This window comes from Salmo salar, chromosome ssa10, assembly GCF_905237065.1.
Source record: "Salmo salar chromosome ssa10, Ssal_v3.1, whole genome shotgun sequence".
In the NCBI taxonomy this organism is placed as follows: domain Eukaryota; kingdom Metazoa; phylum Chordata; class Actinopteri; order Salmoniformes; family Salmonidae; genus Salmo; species Salmo salar.
The window spans coordinates 8,356,790-8,373,234 of record NC_059451.1 but is presented as its reverse complement, the minus strand read 5'-3'; the positions used below and the strand labels follow the sequence as shown (position 1 = coordinate 8,373,234).

Genomic DNA, 16,445 nt, shown 5'->3' with positions numbered 1-16,445 from the left:
GCCTCATGTTCCAGGTGTCTAGGCTCTCCAGTCACATGGATGGTGAGCGAGTCTGATGAGCATCATAGAGAAACTACAGTATACATGAGTGGTGTTTCTTTGCTCACTGCTGCCCTCCTGTGTTTAAATATCACAATGCTGAACGCTTGACTTAAATACCTCTGTACAAGGAAACCGTTATGCTTATCTATTGCGGATTGCAGGGTCATGTTCATTAAGCTCCAAATGGAAGAGAACAAACTGAAATAGGAAGGAACTACCTGGACTTTTCCAATGAGAAATGCTAATTTTCCATTGCATTTTGTGCCCTAATGGACACACCTCAGGTGATTGAAGATACCCTTGCTGTTGCTATTCCAATTCAAATCAAATTTATTTATATAGCCCTTCGTACATCAGCTGATATCTCAAAGTGTTGTACAGAAACCCAGCCTAAAACCCCAAACAGCAAGCAATGCATGTGAATGAAGCACGGTGGCTAGGAAAAACTCCCTAGGAAAAACTCCCTAGAAAGGCCAAAAACCTAGGAAGAAACCTAGAGAGGAACCAGGCAATGAGGGGTGGCCAGTCCTCTTCTGGCTGTGCAGGGTGGATATTATAACAGAACATGGTCAAGATGTTAAAATGTTCATAAATGACCAGCATGGTCAAATAATAATAATCATAGTAGTTGTCGAGGGTGCAACAAGCACGTCCGGTGAACAGGTCAGGGTTCCATAGCCGCAGGCAGAACAGTTGAAACTGGAGCAGCAGCACGGCCAGGTGGACTGGGGACAGCAAGGAGTCATCATGCATAGTCCTGAGGCATGGTCCTAGGGCTCAGGTCCTCCGAGAGAAAGACAGAAAGAGAGAAAGAGAGAATTAGAGAGAGCATATTTAAATTCACACAGGACACCGGATAAGACAAGAGAAATACTCCAGATGTAACAGACTGACCCTAGCCCCCCGACACATAAACTACTGCAGCATAAATACTGGAGGCTGAGACAGGAGGGATCAGAAGACACTGTGGCCCCATCCGATGATACCCCCGGACAGGGCCAAACAGGCAGGACATAACACACAATTAACACACACATTCAAATGTTTTAGTGGCCATTTGATTTGTGCCCCCTCTGCCTTAAATAGAATATTCCTCTCCGTACGTGACCTTCATGAAGATTAATGATGATGTCCAAGCACTCCACACTAGGCACACCATGTCATTTTAACATGGATAATTGGGTAATATTTGGTTAAGAAGTTGATCAATGGAGATTACAACCTATATTCATCCACTCAAAAAGACAGCCAAAACTTAGTTGAATTTCCAAATCCTTGAGTTAATAAAGCTGCATACAAACATGGTCTCTTTCTTGAGTAAAGCAGCTCCAAAATACAGGTGTTTCAGCCTAGCTCAGTGCTTTATGTGGTGGAGGGGCACCCAGCAAAAGCACAGAGCGTAGATGTTGGTAATCTTCTCTAGTTGCACCGTGATTGGCTCAGTGTTCTGTCACTCATGGGGACACTACGTCACTGCAGAGTATACAGAGAGAGCTAGGCAGTTCAAGCCACCTTGGGTGCTGACATAGATTTACAGTAGAAGTGCCCGTCCAAGACGGCTCACAGATAAAATTACGTCAAATCATGTTATACCTACCATAGCTTTAATTGGACTGATCATGTGAACGTCATACTTTCAAAATCTTAGCTAACAAGCTAGCTAGCTAGGCAAGCAGTCATCATGATGAATCATGTAGACAATCTACTGGCAAATCCTTTTCAATCCTTGTTATGTGAAGAGAAATTACAGATAAAATGTATTGTTGCTCATCGGCCATTGCACATAAATGTTACACATGTCGGAAATCGGAAATTCAACAATGAGTGGTTTGGAAGGAATCAGTGGCTAACTGCGAGCGTCTCAAAGCAATCACTATTTTGCTTTCTTGCCTGGAGAGGAGAGGGTGTGTGGTCCTAGTCTGGGTTTAAGGATTTAAAACATCTGTCTGAAAGGGTCTAATTTCCAAGCTTAAAGGATAAACATTCACATGCAACAATTTGCATACCGCCCCAACAGATCCACAGATGATGCAATGTCTATTGCATCCAACACTGCCCTTTCACACCTGGACAAAAGGAACACCTATGTGAGAATGCTATTCATTGACTACAGCTCAGCGTTCAACACCATAGTGCCCTCAAAGCTCATCATTAAGTTAAGGACCCTGGGACTAAACACCTCCCTCTGCAACTGGATCCTGGACTTCGTAACAGGCCGCCCCCAGGTGGTAAGGGAAGGTAACAACACATCCGCCACGCTGATTGTGAACACGGGGGCCCTTCACGGGTGCATGCTCAGTCCCCTTCTGTACTTCCTGTTCACTCATCAGTGAACAGGAAGTACAGGAAGAACAGGAAGAACAGGAAGTACAGAAGGGGACTGAGCATTAAGTTTTCCGATGAGCATTAAGTTTTCTGATGACACAACAGTGGTAGGCCTGGTCACCGACAGTGACGAGACAGCCTATAGGGAGGAGGTCAGAGACCTGACCGTGTAGTGCGAGGACAACAACCTCTCCCTCAACGTGCTCAAGACAAAGGAGCACGTGGAGGCTGTAGTGGAGCAGGTTGAGAGCTTCAAGTTCCTTGGCGTCCACATCACCAACAAACTAACATGGTCCAAGCACACCAAGACACTCATCCCCATCAGGAGACTGAAAAGATTTGGCATGGATCCTCAAAAGTTTCTACAGCTGCACCATCGAGAGCATCCTGACTGGTTGCATCACTGCCTGGTATGGCAACTGCTTGGCCTCTGACCAAAAAGCACTACAGAGGGCAGTGTGTACGGCCCAGTACATCACTGGGGCCAACATTCCTGCCATCCAGGACCTCTATACCAGGTGGTGTCAGAGGAAGACTCTAAAAATTGCAAAGAACTCCAGCCACCCTAGTCATAGCCGTGCACTGGGTGGCCAGACAGGTTACCAGGTGTTGATGGGGGAAATGGCTTCAGATGCCCTCAGAGATGGGCTAGGGCACCATGGGCGGGTTGGGGCTGACCCCCTAACACCCCCTATCCGGCATCAGCCACAGGGGGGCGAAACTGGTCGTTGTAGGTCGTCAAGTCTGGTTTCCTCAGTTTCCCATCCTGGGAAAATATGCGCATCTTTTTGATAACATTCCATCCGTTGCTTTCGGCTTCTGTTACTAATAGGTCACAAACCTTGTTGTGCCTATTCATGCAGGCTCCTTGGATCGATGGGCATTGACCCAGGATGTGTGAGCAGGATTCGTACAGGGCTGGACAGTGCCTGCACGAGGAATCCATCTCCGGCCTTCCTCTTGCTAGCATTTCCCGGTTGGGATAAACGTTGGCCCTCAACTTAAGCCCATCGATATACTGGCCTTGCTTGAATCCCACTGAGGAGGGATTAGCCAGCCAAGTATTGCTGGTTTTGTCATTGCCAAAGGCCTGCGTCGCTATACTTTGGGTTGCCAGGCTGATCCATTTCCTAATTTCCTCCTGCCTCCAAACCCATGGGACACTAAGCCAGTTAAGTTGCCTTCGAGGGAGGGCCTCCCTGTGTCATTCCCACCAGCTCTCAGCCTTGTTCCCTCAAACTCCGATTCCTCAACTGTCCTGCGAGTTATCCTCCGGTTGCACTCATCTGCCGAGTGTCACAGCCGGTGGATCCTCCTGGCTTGGATTGATGGAATCTGCGGGCCAATTTTACAATTCCTAGACCCCCGTCTCGGGGTTTTGCATAGAGCAATCCGTTACAGGTGCTTGGCGGCAGGTGGAGCCATCCCTTCACCTCGGTTCTTATCATTCCATCGATTTTGGTCAGGTCGACCGTCTTTAGGTTGCCGTGGTCAGCTTTGTAGATTAGTCTCGGGACAGCGAAGGAGTTCACCATCTTGACCTTTTGTGAAGGTTTTAGCTCCACCTGCCCAATCTTGCATGTCCAATCACAAAGTAGCCCGATCAGTTCCGGTTTGACAATGCCTGCCCATGGGTTCACATGCATTCCAAGATATTTTTACGATTCCTCAGGTCTGTCATGTGCACGTCCTCTCCATTCAGTTTCCAGGCTGAACAGTCATTCAACTTGAACGAGGACTCACGCTTGCCATTACCGCCTTTCTCAATGAGGAAACTGTGGCATTTTCTGGGTTGTACCCTAAACCCTGTCAGTTGGCAAAATTGTTCCAGAATTGTGATGTTTTGTCCCATACCTTTCGCCGAGCCACTCAACAGCACCAAGTTATTGGCAAACGCTAAAGTGGTAGTCTGGCTGCCTTCCGGCCCAACACCAGAGCCGTGGTATTTGAGTGTCTGGATCAATGGATCCAGGGCCAGATTTAACAGCAGCATGACGGGAGACAACGTTTCTGTGTTACGCATTTGAAACATATTTTTGTGGAGTTATTTATTAATATTGACTAAAATATATATTTTTTTATCCAATCTAGCATGCCACTAGTTCAGCATAACAGAATACAACGTTTCTTGGTTACGAATTTGAAACATATTTATAAATAGTTTTTCATGAACATTGCCGAAAATCCTTTTTCAGGCCCGTTCCAGCATGCCGCTAGTTCAGCATGACAGGAGAGAACGTTTCTTGGTTATGATTTTGAAACATATGTTTGGCCAGTTTTTCTTGCCAAATGCCCCCCAAAAAATCCATGACCTTTCCAGCATGCCGCTATTTCAGCATGACAGGAGACAGACAACGTTTCTTGTTTACGAATTTGAAACATATTTTTGAGCAGTTTTTAATGAACATTGCGTGAAATCATTTTTTATGCACTATCCAGCATGCTGCTTGTTCAGCATGATGGGAGACACAATTTCTAGGTTATGAATTTGAAACATATTTTTTTTACATTTTTCATGCCCATGTACAAAAATATTTTTTAGTTCAGCATGACAGGAGACATCGTTTCTGGGTTACGAATTTGAATCATATTTTTGTGGTTATTCATGAACATTGCTGAAAATGATTTTTTAGGCCCTGTCCAGATTGACAGGAGATACAGTTTCTTGGTTATGAATATGAAACATATTTTTTTATAGTTTTTCGTGAACATTGCCGAAAATTATTTTTCGGCCCTGTCCAGCATGCCGCTAGTTCATGCTAGCGGCATGAACTAGTAGCTGGCTCCCGTCACGGGAGCCACCGTTTCTGTGTTATAAGTTTGCTTTTTTTTTGTTGCAGTTTTTCATGCCCATGGCCCAAAATATTTTTTAGGTCAGCATGACAGGAGACACCGTTTCTGGGTTATGAATTTGAAATATTTTTTTGTGGAGTTATTCATGAACATTGCTGAAAAATATTTTTCAGGCCCTGTCCAGCATGAGGCTTGTTCAGCTTGACAGGAGACAATGTTTCTTGGGTACGAATTTGAAACATATTTTTGAATAGTTTTTCATGAACGTTGCCGAAAATCATTTTTGAGGCCCTATCCAGCTTGACGGGAGACACCGTTTCTGGGTTACGCATTTGAAACATAATTTTGTGGAGTTGAATAGTTTTTAATGAACGTTGCCCATCCCAAAAAATTATGCCCTGTCCATCATGCCACTAGTTCAGCATGACAGGAGACAGCGTTTCTTGATGATAGGAACACTGTGGACACTTTTCAGCAAGTTGCAACCATGAAATCCAGAAATAAACAGTTTTTCACAAACAAAGTCTAAGTCAAGTTCGATTCACTCTGTAAGTAACATTTTTGCAGTACTGTTTAAACTAGATGATAGGAACACTGTGGACACTTTTCAGCAAATTGCAACGATGAAATCCAGAAATGAACAGTTTTTCATAAACAATGTCTAAATCGTGTTTGATGCACACTTTAAGTAAACATTTTTGCAGTACTGTTTAAACTAGATGACAGGAACACTGTGGACACTTTTCAGCAAGTTGCAACCATGAAATCCAGAAATAAACAGTTTTTCACAAACAAGGTCTAAATCAAGTTTGATGCACTCTGTAAGTAACATTTTTGCAGTACTGTTTAAACTAGGTGATAGGAACACTGTGGACACTTTTCAGCGAGTTGCTACAATGAAATACAGATTTTTTTTTTTTCATAAACAAGTTCGAAATCATCTTCGACGCACTCTCTAAGTAACATTTTTGCAGTACTGTTTAAACTAGATGATCGGAACACTGTGGACAATTTTCAGCATGTTGCATCCATGAAATACAGAAAAAAACAGTTATTCATAAACAGGGTCTAAATCATGTTTGAAGCACTCTGTAAGTAACATTTTTGCAGTACTGTTTAAACTAGATAATAGGAACACTGTGGACAATTTTCAGCAAGTTGCAAACATGAAATCCAGAAATATTTTTTTTTTTATAAACAAGGTCTAAATCGTGCTTGATGCACACTGTAAGTAACATTTTTGCAGTACTGTTTAAACTAGATGATAGGAACAATGTGGACACTTTTCAGCAAGTTGCAACCATGAAATACAGAAATAAACAGTTATTTATAAACAGGTTCTAAATCATGTTTGATGCACTCTTTAAGAAACATTTTTGCAGTACTGTTTAAACTAGATGATAGGAACACCACGGACACTTTTCAGTGAGTTGCTACCATGAAATACAGAAAAAAAAAGTTTTTCACAAACAAGGTCGAAATCATGTTCGACACACTCTGTAAGTAACATTTTTGCAGTACTGTTTAAACTAGATGATATGAACACTGTGGACACCTTTCAGCAAGTTGCAACCATGAAATCCAGAAATAAACAGTTTTTTATAAACAAGGTCTAAATCATGTTTGATGCACTCTGTAAGTAACATTATTGCAGTACTTCTTAACTAGATATAGGAACACTGTGGATAATTTCCAGCTAGTAGTATCCAATAAACACAGAAATAAACAGTTTTTCATAAACAAAATGTAAATCACGTTTGATGCACTCTGTAAGTAAAATGTTTGCAGTACTGTTTAACCTAGATGATAGGAACACTGGACACTTTTCAGCGAGTTGCAACCATGAAATACAGATTTTTTTTTTTTTCATAAACAAGGTCGAAATCATGTTCGACGCACACTGTAAGTAACATTTTTGCAGTACTGTTTAAACTATATGATAGGAACACCGTGGAAAATTTTCAGCAAGTTGCAACCATAAAATCCAGAAATAAATAATTTTTCATAAACAATGTCTAAATCATGTTTGATGCACTCTGTAAGTAACATTTTTGCAGGACTGTTTAAACTAGATGATAGGAACACTGTGGACACTTTTCAGCAAGTAGTAACCATGAAATACAGAAATAAACTGTTTTTCAAAAAGAAGGTCTAAATCATGTTTGATGCACTCTGTAAGTGACATTTTTGCAGTACTGTTTAAACTAGATGATAGGAACACTGAGGACACTTTTCAGCAACTTGCAACAATGAAATACAGAAATAAACCGTTTTTCATAAACAAGGTCTAAATCATGTTCGATGCACACTGTAAGTAACATTTTTTGCAGTACTGTTTAACCTCTTACATCTAGACGTTCCGCTAGCAGAACACCTGCTCCAATATCCAATGATAGGCGTGGCGCGAATTACAAATTCCTCAAAAATACAAAAACTTCAATTTTTCAAACATATGACTATTTCACAGCATTTTAAAGACAAGACTCTCCTTTATCTAACCACACTGTCCGATTTCAAAAAGGCTTTACAGCGAAAGCAAAACATTAGATTATGTCAGCAGAGTACCAAGCCAGAAATAATCAGACACCCATTTTTCAAGCTAGCATATAATGTCACAAAAAACAAAACCACAGCTAAATGCAGCACTAACCTTTGATGATCTTCATCAGATGACAACCCTAGGACATTATGTTATACAATGCATGCATGTTTTGTTCAATCAAGTTAATATTTATATCAAAAAACAGCTTTTTACATTAGCATGTGACGTTCAGAACTAGCATACCACCCGCAAACATCCGGTGAATTTACTAAATTACTCACGATAAACGTTCACAAAAAACATATCAATTATTTTAAGAATTATAGATACAGAACTCCTCTATGCACTCGATATGTCCGATTTTAAAATAGCTTTTCGGTGAAAGCACATTTTGCAATATTCTCAGTAGATAGCCCAGCCATCACGGCTAGCCATTTAGACACCGACCAAGTTTAGCCCTGATCAAACTCCGATTTACTATTACAAAAGTTTCATTACCTTTGTTGTCTTCGTCAGAATGCACTCCCAGGACTGCTACTTCAATAACAAATGTTGGTTTGGTCCAAAATAATCCATCGTTATATCCGAATAGCGGCGTTTTGTTCGTGCGTTCCAGACACTATCCGAAATGGTAAAGAAGGGTCGTGCGCATGGCGCAATTCGTGACAAAAAAATTCTAAATATTCCATTACCGTACTTCGAAGCATGTCAACCGCTGTTTAAAATCAATTTTTATGCCATTTTTCTCGTAGAAAAGCGATAATATTCCGACCGGGAATCTCCTTTTTGGCAAACAGAAGAAAAAATCACAAAGACGGGGGCGGCCAGGTCACGCGCCTAAGCCCACAGTCCCTTGATCGGCCACTTGAGAAAGGCGATAATGTTTTTCAGCCTGGGGCTGGGATGACGACATTCAGGTTTTTGCCGGGCTCTGAGCGCCTATGGACGACGTAGGAAGTGTCACGTTAGAGCAGAGATCCTTAGTAAAAGATAGAGATGGCAAAGAAGTTCCAGAAATGGTCAGACAGGCCACTTCCTGTAAAGGAATCTCTCAGGTTTTGACCTGCCATTTGAGGTCTGTTATACTCACAGACACCATTCAAACAGTTTTAGAAACTTTAGGGTGTTTTCTATCCATATATAATAAGTATATGCATATTCTAGTTACTGGGTAGGATTAGTAACCAGATTAAATCGGGTACGTTTTTTATCCAGCCGTGAAAATACTGCGCCCTAGCCATAAGAGGTTAAACTAGATGATAGGAACACTGTGGACACTTTTCAGCAAGTAGTAACAATGAAATACAGAAATAAACCGTTTTTCATAAACAAGGTCTAAATCATGTTTGATGCACCCTGTAAGTAACATTTCTGCAGTACTGTTTAAACTAGATGATTGGAACTATGTGTACACTTTTCAGCAAGTTGCAACAATGAAATACAGAAATAAACAGTTTTTCATAAACAAGGTCTAAATCATGTTTGATGCACCCTGTAAGTAACATTTCTGCAGTACTGTTTAAACTAGATGATTGGAACTATGTGTACACTTTTCAGCAAGTTGCAACAATGAAATACAGAAAAAAAAAGTTTTTCATAAACAAGTTCGAAATCATGTTCGACGCACACTGTAAGTAACATTTTTGCAGTACTGTTTAAACTAGATGATAGGAACACTGTGGACACTTTTCAGCAAGTTGCAACCATGAAATCCAGAAATAAACAGTTTTTCATAAACAATTTCTAAATCGTGTTTGATGCAGTCTGTAAGTAACATTTTTGCAGTAGTGTTTAAACTATTTGATAGGAACACCGCGGACACTTTTCAGCGAGTTGCTACCATGAAATACAGAAAAAAAAAGTTTTTCACAAACAAGGTCGAAATCATGTTCGACACACTCTGTAAGTAACATTTTTTGCAGTACTTCTTAACTAGATATAGGAATACTGTGGACAATTTTCAGCTGGTAGTATCCAGTAAACACAGAAATAAACAGTTTTTCTTAAACAAGGTCTAAATCAAGTTTGATGCACTCTGTAAGTAAAATGTTTGCAGTACTGTTTAAACTAGATTATAGGAACACTGTGGACACTTTTCAGCAAGTTCCAGCCATGAAATCCCGAAATAAACAGTTTTTCACAAACAAGGTCTAAATCATGTTTGATGCACTCTGTGTGTAACATTTTTGCAGTACTTCTTAACTAGATATAGGAACACTGTGGACAATTTTCAGCTAGTAGTATCCAGTAAACACAGAAATAAACAGTTTTTCTTAAACAAGGTGTAAATCAAGTTTGATGCACTCTGTAAGTAAAATGTTTGCAGTACTGTTTAAACTAGATGATAGGAACACTGGACACTTTTCAGCGAGTTGCAACCATGAAATCCAGAAATAAACAGTTTTTCACAAACAAGGTCTAAATCATGTTTGATGCACTCTGTAAGTAACATTTTTGCTGTACTGTTTAAACTAGATGATAGGAACACTGTGGACACTTTTCAGCAACTTGCAAGCATGAAATCCAGAAATAAACAGTTTTTCAAAAACAATGTCTAAATCGTGTTTGATGCACTCTGTAAGTAACATTTTTGCAGTACTGTTTAAACTAGATGATAGGAACACTGTGGACACTTTTCAGCAACTTGCAACAATGAAATACAGAAATAAACCGTTTTTCAAAAACAAGGTCTAAATCATGTTTGATGCACACTGTAAGTCACATTTTTGCAGTACTATTTAAACTAGATGATAGGAACCCTGTGGACATTTTTCAGCAAGTTGCAACAATGAAATCCAGAAATAAACAGTTTTTCAAAAACAATGTCTAAATCGTGTTTGATGCACTCTGTAAGTAACATTTTTGCAGTACTATTTAAACTAGATGATAGGAACACTGTGGACACTTTTCAGCAACTTGCAACAATGAAATACAGAAATAAACCGTTTTTCAAAAACAAGGTCTAAATCATGTTTGATGCACACTGTAAGTCACATTTTTGCAGTACTATTTAAAATAGATGATAGGAACCCTGTGGACATTTTTCAGCAAGTTGCAACAATGAAATCCAGAAATAAACAGTTTTTCAAAAACAAGGTCTAAATCCTGTTTGATGCACTCTGTAAGTAACATTTTTGCAGTACTGTTAAAACTAGACGATTGGAACACTGTGGACACGTTTTAGCAAGTTGCAACCATGAAATACAGAAAATAAATGTTTTTCATGAACAAGGTCTAAATCATGTTTGAGTCACTCTGTAATTACCATTTTGCTCTACTGTTTAAACTCGATGAAAGGGACATTTTTGACACTTTTCAGCAAGTTGCAACCATGAAATCCTGAAATACACAGTTTTTCACAAACAAGGTCTAAATCATGTTTGATGCACTCTGTAAGTAAAATTTAAGCACTACTGTTTAAACTAGATGGTAGAAACACTGTGGACACTTTTCAGCAAGTTGCAACCATGAAATCCTGAAATACACAGTTTTTCATAAACATCTTCTAAATCATGTTTGATGCACTCTGTAAGTAACATTATTGCAGTACTGTTTAAACTAGATATAGGAACACTGTGGACACTTTTCAGCTAGTGGTATCCAGTAAACAGAAATAAACAGTTTTTCATAAGCAACTTCTACATCATGTTTGATACACTCTGTAAGTAACATTTATATAGTACTGTTTAAACTAGATGATAGAAACACTGTGGACCCCTTTCAGCAACTTGCAACCATGAAATACAGAAATAAACCGTTTTTCATAAACAAGGTCTAAATCACGTTTGATGCACTCTGTAAGTAACATTTTTGCGGTACTGTTAAAACAAGATGATAGGAACACTGTGGACACTTTTCAGCAAGTTGCAACCATGAAATCCTGAAATAAACAGTTTTTCACAAACAAGGTCTAAATCATGTTTGATGCACTCTGTAAGTAACATTTTTGCGGTACTGTTTAAACTAGATGATAGGAACACTGTGGCCACTTTTCAGCAAGTTGCAAAAATGAAATACAGAAATAAACTGTTTTTTATAAACAAGGTCTAAATCATATTTGATGCACTCTGTAAGTAACATTTTTGCGGTACTGTTTAAACTAGATGATAGGAACACTGTGGACACTTTTCAGCAAGTTGCAAAAATGAAATACAGAAATAAACTGTTTTTTATAAACAAGGTCTAAATCATGTTTGATGCACTCTGTAAGTAACATTTTGCAGTTCTGTTTAACATCTGCCTTGTATTTATAAGACAAATAAGAATATTGTTACTGAATGCAGCTTGTGTGTGCTTTGTGCTCCCTTGCCCTGTTCAAATGATGAAAGGAAATAAATCTAGTGAGTGTCTGATGGCCGTGTGTTTTCCATGGTATAATTAAAACCCTTTGTCCGTTTTTTTGCCACAAGGCTGAAATATGTGCCCTCGCATTGAAATGTAAGCTAGGTTTGCTTGTATTTTATCCAACTACCTGTGCTAAAAAGTGAAGGCTACAGTGTATGTAATTTCTTCTACTTTTACAGTGACCCAAAGTTCAAGCTGCTTATCTAATTGGTGAAAATGCAATGTCTGTTTATCAGACTCACTTTGACTTTATATGTTGTACCAAGAGATATTTTCTTTCTTACGGCCATACCAGCCTGGGTACGCACGATCTCATCTGATCTCAGAAGCTTAGCAGGGTCGGGCCTGGTTAGTACTTGGATGGGAGACCGCCTGGGAATACCAGGTGCTGTAAGCATTCTGTCCACTAGGGTGTGCTCTTGCATTATTTCATCAGCAACACTGCCTTGTTGTAAGCATTTAATGATGAATTGACTAAACGGAGCTTCTATGGGCTAGTCTCTCCTGCCCTTTTAATAGGATGCAAGTTCCTTGTGTTGTCAGTTACCATCTGCCTTGTATTTATAAGACAAATAAGAATATTGTTATTGAAGGCAGCTTGTGTGTGCTTTGTGCTCCCTTGCCCTGTTCAATATTCTTATTTGTCTTATAAATACAATGCAGATGCTAACTGACAACAAAAGGAACTTTGATCCTATTAAGGAGATGTTTATCTTTCAAATGGTGTAAAATAGTTGATTGTTTGAGAAATTGAAAATATTAGATTTTTTCTGTTTTGAATTTCGCACCATGCTATCTTGTCAAGCAATCCCGTTACCGGGATGAGAACGGGAAGGGGTCCCATAGAGGTTAACCTCTTGGGGCTAGGTGGGACGCTAGCGTGCCACCTGTGGTGCACTCCATCAACAGCAGGTGCATTTCAAGAGCGGCAAATTTGAATCCAAATAAATGTCAAAATTCAAATTTTTCAAAAATACAACTATGTTACACCATTTGAAAGATAAACATCTCCTTAATCTAACCACGTTTTACGATTTCAAAAAGGTTTTACGGCGAAAGCATAAATTTAGAGTATGTTAGGACAGTACATTTACAAGAGTTGTGTGTAATGTTTTGTCAAGTCAAAGACAGGGTCACCAAAACCATAAAACCAGCTAAAATGATACACTAACCTTTTACAATCTCCATCAGATGACACTCCTAGGACATTATGTTAGACAATGCATGCATTTTTAGTTCTATCAAGTTCATATTTATATACAAAAACAGCGTTTTACTATGGCATTGATGTTGAGGAAATCGTTTCCCTCCAATAACCGGCAGTCAAGTCAGCGTCAGAAATTAAATAATTAAAATTAGAAAACATTGTTAAAATATTATATTGTCATTTAAAGAATTATAGATTTACATCTTTTGAACGCAATCAACTTGCCAGATTTAAAAATAACCTTACTGGGAAATCACACTTTGCAATAATCTGAGCACTGTGCCCAGAAAAATACGCGTTGCGATACAGACTAGACGTCATGTTGGGGAGATCTAAAATCGAAAATACTATGTAAATAATCCATTACCTTTGATTCTCTTCATCAGATGTCACTTCCAGGTATCACAGGTCCATAACGAATGTAGTTTTGTTCAAAAAAGCTCATCATTTATGTCCAAAAATCTCCGTCTCGTTAGCACATGATGTAAGCCAGCCGGACTTCTCGTCATGAACGAGGGGAAAAATATATTTCCGTTCGTTCAAACATGTCAAACGTTGTATAGCATAAATCATTAGGGCCTTTTTTAACCAGAACATGAATAATATTCAAGGTGGACGAATGCATAGCCTTTTATAACGTATTGGAACGAGGGTACCCAACATGAAGTAGCGCGCCAGGTGTCTAATGGGACATCACCGTTCCATGGCTCTTGTTCGGTCAGATCTCCCTCCAGAAGACTCAAAACACTTTGTAAAGGCTGGTGACATCTAGTGGAAGCAATAGGAAGTGCCAAAATATTCCTAAACCCCTGTGTTTTTCAATGGGATAGCTTTAAAGTCAATACAACACATCAGGTATCCACTTCCTGTCAGAAAATGTCTCAGGGTTTTGCCTGCCAAATGAGTTCTGTTATACTCACAGACACCATTCAAACAGTTTTGGAAACTTTAGAGTGTTTTCTATCCATATATAATAAGTATATGCATATTCTAGTTACTGGGTAGGATTAGTAACCAGATTAAATCGGGTACATTTTTTTTATCCAGACGTGCAAATGCTGCCCCCTAGACCCAACAGGTTAAAAGGGCAGGAGAGACTAGCCCATAGAAGCTGCATTTAGTCAATTCATGGCATAAAAATTGATTTTAAACAGCGGTTGACATGCTTCGAAGTACGGTAATGGAATATTTAGAATTCTTTTGTCACGAAACGCGTCGGGTGCGTCACCCTTCTTGACCCTTTCGGATAGTGTCTTGAACGCACGAACAAAACGTCGCTATTTGGATATAACTATGGATTATTTTGAACCAAACCAACATTTGTTATTGAAGTAGAAGTCCTGGGAGTGCATTCTGACGAAGAACAGCAAAGGTAATAACATTTTTCTTATAGTAAATCTGACTTTGGTGAGGGCTAAACTTGGTGGGTGTCTAAATAGCTAGCCCTGTGATGCCGGGCTATCTACTGAGAATATTGCAAAATGTGCTTTCACCAAAAAGCTATTTTAAAATCGGACATAGCGAGTGCATAGAGGAGTTCTGTATCTATAATTCTTAAAATAATTGTTATGTTTTTTGTGAACGTTTATCGTGAGTAATTTAGTAAATTCACCGGAAGTGTTCGGTGGGAATGCTAGTCACATGCTAGTCACATGCTAATGTAAAAAGCTGGTTTTTGATATAAATATGAACTTGATTGAACAAAACATGCATGTATTGTATAACATAATGTCCTAGGAGTGTCATCTGATGAAGATCATCAAAGGTTAGTGCTGCATTTAGCTGTGGTTTGGGTTTATGTGACATTATATGCTAGCTTGAAAAATGGGTGTCTGATTATTTCTGGCTGGGTACTCTGCTGACATAATCTAATGTTTTGCTTTCGTTGTAAAGCCTTTTTGAAATCGGACAGTGTGGTTAGATTAACCTGTTAGGGCTAGGGGGCAGCATTTGCACGTCTGGATAAAAAAATGTACCCGATTTAATCTGGTTACTAATCCTACCCAGTAACTAGAATATGCATATACTTATTATATATGGATAGAAAACACTCTAAAGTTTCTAAAACTGTTTGAATGGTGTCTGTGAGTATAACAGAACTCATTTGGCAGGCAAAACCCTGAGACATTTTCTGACAGGAAGTGGATACCTGATGTGTTGTATTACCTTTAAACCTATCCCATTGAAAAACACAGGGGCTGAGGAATATTTTGGCACTTCCTATTGCTTCCACTAGATGTCACCAGCCTTTACAAAGTGTTTTGAGTCTTCTGGAGGGAGATCTGACCGAACAAGAGCCATGGAACGATAATGTCCCATTAGACACCTGGCGCGCGAGTTCATGTTGGGTACCCTCGTTCCAATACGTTATAAAAGAGTATGCATTCGTCCACCTTGAATATTATTCATGTTCTGGTTAAAAAAGGCCCTAATGATTTATGCTATACAACGTTTGACATGTTTGAACGAACGTAAATATATTTTTTCCCCTCGTTCATGACGAGAAGTCCGGCTGGCTTAGATCATGTGCTAACAAGACGGAGATTTTTGGACATAAATGATGAGCTTTTTTGAACAAAACTACATTCGTTATGGACCTGTGATACCTGGAAGTGACATCTGATGAAGAGAATCAAAGGTAATGGATTATTTACATAGTATTTTCGATTTTAGATCTCCCCAACATGACGTCTAGTCTGTATCGCAACGCGTATTTTTCTGGGCGCAGTGCTCAGATTATTGCAAAGTGTGATTTCCCAGTAAGGTTATTTTTAAATCTGGCAAGTTGATTGCGTTCAAGAGATGTAAATCTATAATTCTTTAAATGACAATATAATATTTTACCAATGTTTTCTAATTTTAATTATTTAATTTGTGACGCTGACTTGACTGCCGGTTATTGGAGGGAAACGATTTCCTCAACATCAATGCCATAGTAAAACGCTGTTTTTGGATATAAATATGAACTTGATAGAACTAAAAATGCATGCATTGTCTAACATAATGTCCTAGGAGTGTCATCTGATGGAGATTGTAAAAGGTTAGTGCATCATTTTAGCTGGTTTTATGGTTTTGGTGACCCTGTCTTTGACTTGACAAAACATTACACACAACTCTTGTAAATGTACTGTCCTAACATACTCTAAATTTATGCTTTCGCCGTAAAACCTTTTTGAAATCGTAAAACGTGGT

The 16,445-nt window shown here is 39.2% G+C and overlaps 1 pseudogene; it reads left to right on the top strand.

Annotated features, from left to right (window-relative positions):
• The first annotated feature begins 12,324 nt into the window (after positions 1 to 12,324).
• On the top strand, positions 12,325 to 12,443 carry LOC123724623 (uncharacterized; annotated as a pseudogene).
• The last annotated feature ends 4,002 nt before the right edge of the window (positions 12,444 to 16,445 follow it).